General features: G+C 43.6%; 1 long non-coding RNA gene across 1 annotated transcript; it reads right to left on the reverse strand.

Moving 5' to 3' along the window:
* Window positions 1-1,233: 1,233 nt before the first annotated feature.
* Window positions 1,234-4,992, reverse strand: LOC128327570 (uncharacterized). Its single transcript, XR_008308680.1, has 3 exons — window positions 4,867-4,992; window positions 3,358-3,523; window positions 1,234-1,653 (listed from the first exon to the last, which is right to left on the reverse strand). It is a non-coding gene; the product is annotated as an uncharacterized LOC128327570 (long non-coding RNA).
* Window positions 4,993-6,762: the final 1,770 nt, after the last annotated feature.

The raw sequence follows: 6,762 nt of genomic DNA on the forward strand, positions 1-6,762 counted from the left end.
TAAACAACATAAACAACCAACATAAGCTTAAAGAGACAGGACATATATACTATAATTATGGTTTCCCCCTATTCATTTTAATGAAGGCAAGATTCAAAAAGTCACTAAAGTCCTTTCACTGAATATCTTTTCAGCTCTGTCTCAGCTTTGGCTGGGAGAAGAGGGAGGAGGAGTGCAGCATCTCTTCTTCCTCTTCTCCTTATGACTAGCTGGCTAATGCTTAGTGATGTTTCCTTGGATTTTGAGCCTATCAGTTAGGGTAAGATGGGTTGGGCTGAATCTGAACACTAGCCAGCCAGTCATGAGGGGAATAGATGGCGGAGAGGTTGCCTGGCACTCTTTCTCTTTCCTTCCCAGAGGACTCATCCCTTTTTTAAAAGATGAGATGAGTCCTCAGACCAGCAGCCAGCAATGAGTCAGGGAGGCTGGAAGTGAGACTGAAGAGTGAGGTGCCATTCAGTCAGTACCTCCCACTCCCTCAGGGCCCATGGACATTTGTTCAGTTATGGTTGCACCCCAGTAATGAGTTAGATGACAAGATACATAAGGGCTATTAACGCAACAGGGATGAACCTGCCTTTTCCCAGGTGATCAGCATTTCCTTCTTTAGTGCACCACTGCATGTCTGCTCCTGGTACTGTGGATCTCCAGAGGCCAGGACAATGCGTCCTGGCTTCTGGATATCCTCCAGTGCACCATGCAATGAGCTATTGGGTATCTCACAATGCAATGTGCAAAGAGTGCTTGTGCCCTTAAACTGTAGCTAAAAGCTGGAGTAAAAAGTAGGGTTAGGTGGGCAAGCAATGCTGGGATCGACTTGGATCTCGGCACTGTACACAAGCAGCTCAACCCAGGCTGGGCTGCCCTAATCTGGGTTAGGCTGCTTGTGAGAATAGGTTTATAGCTTTGTTTGGCTTTGTGGACCACAGGTTGTCCAGGCGTGTTGTACACAAACGTAATGCACAACATGCCATTATGCATGTATATGTAAAATTATTGTTTAAAGGACTATATTTAAATTTTAAATATATAATTTAAACATCAATTTTAAAATCAATTTAAAAATCAATTCCACTTCTCTGTTCAAGAAAAGCACTTAAACAAGAAATTTCAAAGCAAAATTATGAAATATAATAAAAGAGCACAAAAAACAGAGCTGTAATATACTCCATATAATCACATTAGCAGAAGGTTCTTAGCCATCAAACTTGGCTTATTCTAAAATATGCATGTTCATTGCTTGTATTAAAAAAGCCTTTGATATTTATACAATTTGTGAGGTATTTAAACAGCTTTAAAATCACATTGCTTCCAGCACTAGTTTTATTAATTAACAATATGTATAAAATGAACCAAAAGCCTTGTATTAGTGGCCTCATTTCTTTTTAAAATGCCATGTAATTTACTATCTAATTATTGATACACTTGGTGGACAAATTACTGCAGATTTTAAGGCAATTGTTAGAACTTGGAATTGTTGATCATAAAATGTAATGATCAAAGCTGATAAATACATGTAACCATATATGCAAATCTCAACAGAAAGATTTAGCTATCACTGGAAGGACAATGCTGCTTTTAATAAGTTTAAAATTGATGTTTTCTTTGAGCGGTTGTTTTTTTCCAGTTTTTCCATGATTTTCCAGGGAAGACCTTCAGGAGGCAAATAACCCCAGAGGGGAATCCAGATTAGCATTTTGGTAGGGTAAAGAATTAAACCTATCTTCCCCAAATCCTATGATCTTGATCACCACCTCTGTAGCAGTTCAGAGAGTAATAAGCAAGCATGTCAGCTCCAAGCATGTATGGATAAACATGTCAGAACATGCTGAAAATAATGTGAAGCTTGGCACTTGGTCTCTGACTGATCTGGCTCAACCCTTCCCAAGGTTTCTTCTAAGCATTGTTTTCTCCTGCAAAAGTAGTGGTTGCAGCCTACCCCCACTAGGGATGCACAAACAGGTTCAAATCTGAACAAGTTTGATATCAAACTGGATTGGTTCAGACCAAAACCTGCCCCCGCACCACTTTGGGGGTTTGTCAAGCCTTATTTTATTTTATTTTTAAAAATTTAACTTACCCTTTCTGGGGGGCTTCTCTGAGGTTGTGGGGGGGAGGGTCCACAGATATTCCCTCTCCCCCCCCCCTCTTTTTGTAAAAATCACCCAGTTCAAGCATCTTTGGCCCCTTTCGTGCTGATTCCCTGGTGCGGTAGCCATTTTGGAGGCTGCTGCGCCTGCACAGTGAGACCCAGGCCATGCAAGGTCCCACTGTGCAGGCATGGCAGCCTCCAAATGGCTGTCGTGCCAGGGAATAGGCCTGGAAAAGCCCAAAGATGCCTGAACCAGGTGATTTGAGGGCCCCCCCTCAACCTCAGAGAAGCACCATGGAGGAGGTAAGTTAAAAGTAAAAAGAATTAAAAAAAAAAAGTTCGACACCCCCCTGAACCGAACCAAACAGGGAGTTTGATGGGGGGCAAAACCAAACTTGTCCAGTTTGTGCACAACCCTAATCCCCACCCATGAGCATCAGACAGGAAAAGAGGGAAGACAGGAAGGAAGGAAGGAAGGAAAGAAGGAAGGAAGGAAGGAAATGAGAATGACCAAGTCAGAGAGGAAGCAAGAAAAACAGAGGAGCTTTGTAAAGCAGGAGAAAGTAAGGGAAGGCTTTAATATACTTTTAATAAACTTTTTGTATCAAGTTAAGTAGACTGAAAGAAAACAGTATTCATCTTTATTTCCTTTTCTTTTTCTCCTTTAAAAACATCAATAATAACTCACTTCCTTATTAAACTCCATAGGCCCAACTGCACAAAATATAGAAGCTCTTGTCATGATTAGGGGTGTGCACAGAACTGGTGAGTCCGGTTCAGTTTGAGTCTGAACTGGACTCGAACTGAACCAGGACAGTTTGGTCCAGCACCCCCTCCAACCCCGCCCCTCCCCCCGTTTTAGTATGATCTGGGGGAGTTTCATGAATTTTATTTTAAAAAAACAAAACACCTTACCCTCTCTGGAGGAGTTTTCCAAGGCAGTGGGGTGATGGTGGTGGTCTGTGGTGGTTTCCCCTCCCCTGCTGGCCTCCCTTATTCCAGAAACTGGCCATTCAGCTGCTCTTCAGCTGATTTTCGGTGTTCCCCCCTTTGCTCAGTGGCCATTTTGGAAGCCACTGCACCTGCACAATAGGCCTCTCTGTGATTGATTTCTGGAATAAGGGGGTGGTTTGGTTTGACTCCGAACAGTTGAACTCAACCGGTTCAACATCTAACATGTTCTGCCGAACCTGTTTGCAGATCCCTAGTCACGATCAGTGAGAAGAGCTTTGGGGCTAACTGCGGGGATGGAGGGTTAACCTTACCTTCCTTGCAGACGATCAGTAGTAGTTCTTTGGGTGGGTGGATCACCCACCCAGATGAGTGGTGGCTCTCCTGCCGTATACCCACACCTTGCTTGGCTGCTCTGGGGGGTCAGGCGCAGGGAAGCACCGCTGCTTTGCATTATGCCACTGGAGCCCCAATAGTACCCTGCATGAGTGCATGAACGGTGCATTACAGGGAGCCCCCCTTCCTTGACTGTACCCACTGTGGATGCGAGCAGCCGCGGCAGACACATGATCAAAATATGAGGGTAAGGGAGCGCTCGCTCTCTTAACCTCATTTAAGCTGGAGGCTACTTAGGCGGGTTTGCCTCTGTTTATCCACCAGGATTGGGTGAGATTCTGCCGGTTCACTCAAGCGAGCAAAACCAGGCTGGGCTCCCTTAGCCCTGTTTTGCGCTCGTGTGAATAGCGTCATAGTGTCCAATGCCCGGGGTTTTTTGTTTTGCACTGCATAACATGTGTTCAGCTGTACCTTTGAATATGTGAAAATGTGTTTCAGCTGCATCTCACTGCTTTCCAGACTCAGAGCTGCATGTCACTGCTTCTCAGGTGTGTAGATGAGGGCATTTAAGAACTGTCTGGACCCTTCATATCTTTCACTAAAAGGGCAGACAGTCCTATGGACAGATGGAAGCTTTCCACACTTCTGATTCAGGTTGTGTAGCATCTGGCTAGAAGTATGAAAAGCAGCTCAGGAAAAAGAAGAGACTTCTCTGTGTTAAGATACCTTAGGAAACCATGTGTTGCCCATAAGCTGTCAGTCTGATGAAAGTGCCAGTACTAGTTGTGGTATCCTGCCAATGCGTATTTCAGAAAAGGGCCTAGATATACTAAACTGAGTAACCTGAGTATGCTCTGAAGCTAGAGTCACTGTCTGACAACATTAGAATGATGGTATAATGTTGCATTTGAACAACTGTGTAAGAGTGCTCTTGTTCAATTGTATTTGCGCATATTTTTCTATTTGCACAAGAGTGTCCTACAATAGCGCAAACACAATGTTATACTATCATTCTAATGCTGCACAGCGTGTCAGACAGTATCATTTGTAGTTGGGGAAGCATTGCAAATTACCACACTGCCATCCCTCTTGCTTTCCTTATCCTGGCAAAACTGGAAATCCCAGTGATTCTGTCCTTATGTTCTTCTCTAATGTATCTTTCATGACAACTCTTCTTAACTGTCAATGCTTATGATAAATGAACATGCTGCTTGTAACCTTGACATGACATAGAGCAGTAAAATAATTTTAAAATCTTTAAATACCCTACTGGTGTGTATACTGCAAATGAAACATCAGTGGACCTGTTAGGGAGCACACATTTGGATACATATAGCAATACATATTTGCCAAGGCTAGAGCTGGCAATGTTTTGAAAAAATCTCGAACAAGGTTATGTTAGTGCTCTCCCAAATGGCTTATCTCTCTGTTTAGTTCATCTATTAGCTGCATGAGGAAATGACAAAAATTCAGATTTAGCAACTTACCCTTTCGATTTTGATGAAAACTTCCTCCTGAATATGATCTTTTGCATTTATAATAGAATCATGATGTTCGTTAATAACTTTACCATTTCTCAAGCCTGTCACCACCCTCAGAGGTTAATTAGATCTGCGGTGAAAATGAAAAATATGAAAAGAAAAAGTTTGCCATAAAAGCTCACTCTAAGAACACTACCATGTGAGATTTCTCTTTAAAACCACAGTGTGATTTTAAAGCCTACTGTTCCTATAACATTTTAATATTGACGGAATTACATCAGATAGAATTTTAATATTAATCCACAATGTATAATCTTTAGGACATACATGGCAGGTGCTGAGAATGGGAGGAAGTGTGAAGAGTTGGGAGGAGACAATACTCAATCAGCATGAGGAAAGGTAAAAGGAAATTGGTTTCAGATTTGGACTTTGATCTGGACTTTGTCCTCCTGAAACACTCACAATAATATAGATCACATTTAAGTGAGTCAGAAGCATTTCCAGTTATAATTATTATTAACCAATATTTATACCACTCTTCAACCAAAGTTCCCAAAGCAGTTTACAGAAAAATAAACAAGACAAAAAGAAAATGGACTGTCCCCAAAAGGCTCACAGTTAGGGATATGCAAACAGGTTCGGTTTGACTGATTGAAGTTGAACCGAACCATCCCCTGTTTGGTCCAACCTGTACCAAACACCCCACAACTGTTTGGGGGGTTCGCAGCCATTGGGTTTTCTTCATTAAAATTTTTTTTTTAACTCCCCCCCTTCGGGAGTGTTGTTGGAGGCGATGTTCTGCAGAGGTTCGCCCTTCCTCCCAGCAGCCGCCCTTTATGCCCATACTGGCTGGCTGGCCACCTCTTCAGTCCATTTGGGCCTTCCACCTCCGGTGCAGTGGCCATTTTGGAGGCTGATTGTGGCCACAGAGGCCAATTGTGCAGGTGCGGCGGCCTCCAAAATGGCTGCTGCACTGGAGGGGGGTGGCCCAAGTGGACCAAAGAGCCAGCTGGCCAGCCGGTATGCGTATCAAGAGAGGCCATGGGGGGATGGGAACCTCCATGGACCCTCCGCTGCCTCCAATAACTCCCCCGGAGAGATAAGTAAATTAAAAAAAAAAAGTTCACAAACTCTCCCAGACTGGACCAGGGGTGCCGGACTGAACTGGCTTGGTTCAGTTCAGGTCTTGTCTGGACTCAAACCAAACCAGACCAGCCAGTTCTGTGCACACTCCTGCTCACAGCTTAAAAAGAAACATAAGGCAGATACCAGCAACAGCCACTGAAGGAATGCTGTGCAGGGGTTGGATGTGGCCAGTTGCTCTCCCACTGCTAAATATAAGAGAACCACCACTTGTGGAGGTGTCTCTTTGCTCAGTTAGCAGGGTTATCTTTCTCCTGTTCTCTTTTGATATTCACTGTATAAAAAGCCAACAAACTGTTAGGATGTGTATAGTAAAAGTCTTTGTCCAAAGGACTTACCATCTACACATGGGGAAAAGCCATTATGTCCAATAACTTGAAAGCTGAACACTGCAAGTAAGAACTACTCTACATATTTTAATTTATTGATTTGATTTCCCCCCCTCCTCATCCAAATGGTTCTAGGTGGTTCACAAATTTAAAAACAGATAACAAACAAAACAACTCATTAAAACAAAATTAAACCCAGTTTAAACTAATTTCAATACTGAAAGGCTAGGCTAAAAAGATATGTTATTAGGGCTCTTTTAAAGACTGCTAAAACTCTTAAGCCTCTAGCAGGGGCACAGCTAGCCCACCGGCGGCCCGTGTGTGGCCGCGGCGGGTGCCCCAATAGCCCCTCCCCCTGCATCTGACGTCAGATGCAGGGGATAGCCACGCCCCCGCGTCTGGCGTCAGACGCGGGGTGTGTGTGTGGTCT

Source organism: Hemicordylus capensis, chromosome 5 (assembly GCF_027244095.1).
Source record: "Hemicordylus capensis ecotype Gifberg chromosome 5, rHemCap1.1.pri, whole genome shotgun sequence".
Lineage (NCBI taxonomy): Eukaryota > Metazoa > Chordata > Lepidosauria > Squamata > Cordylidae > Hemicordylus > Hemicordylus capensis.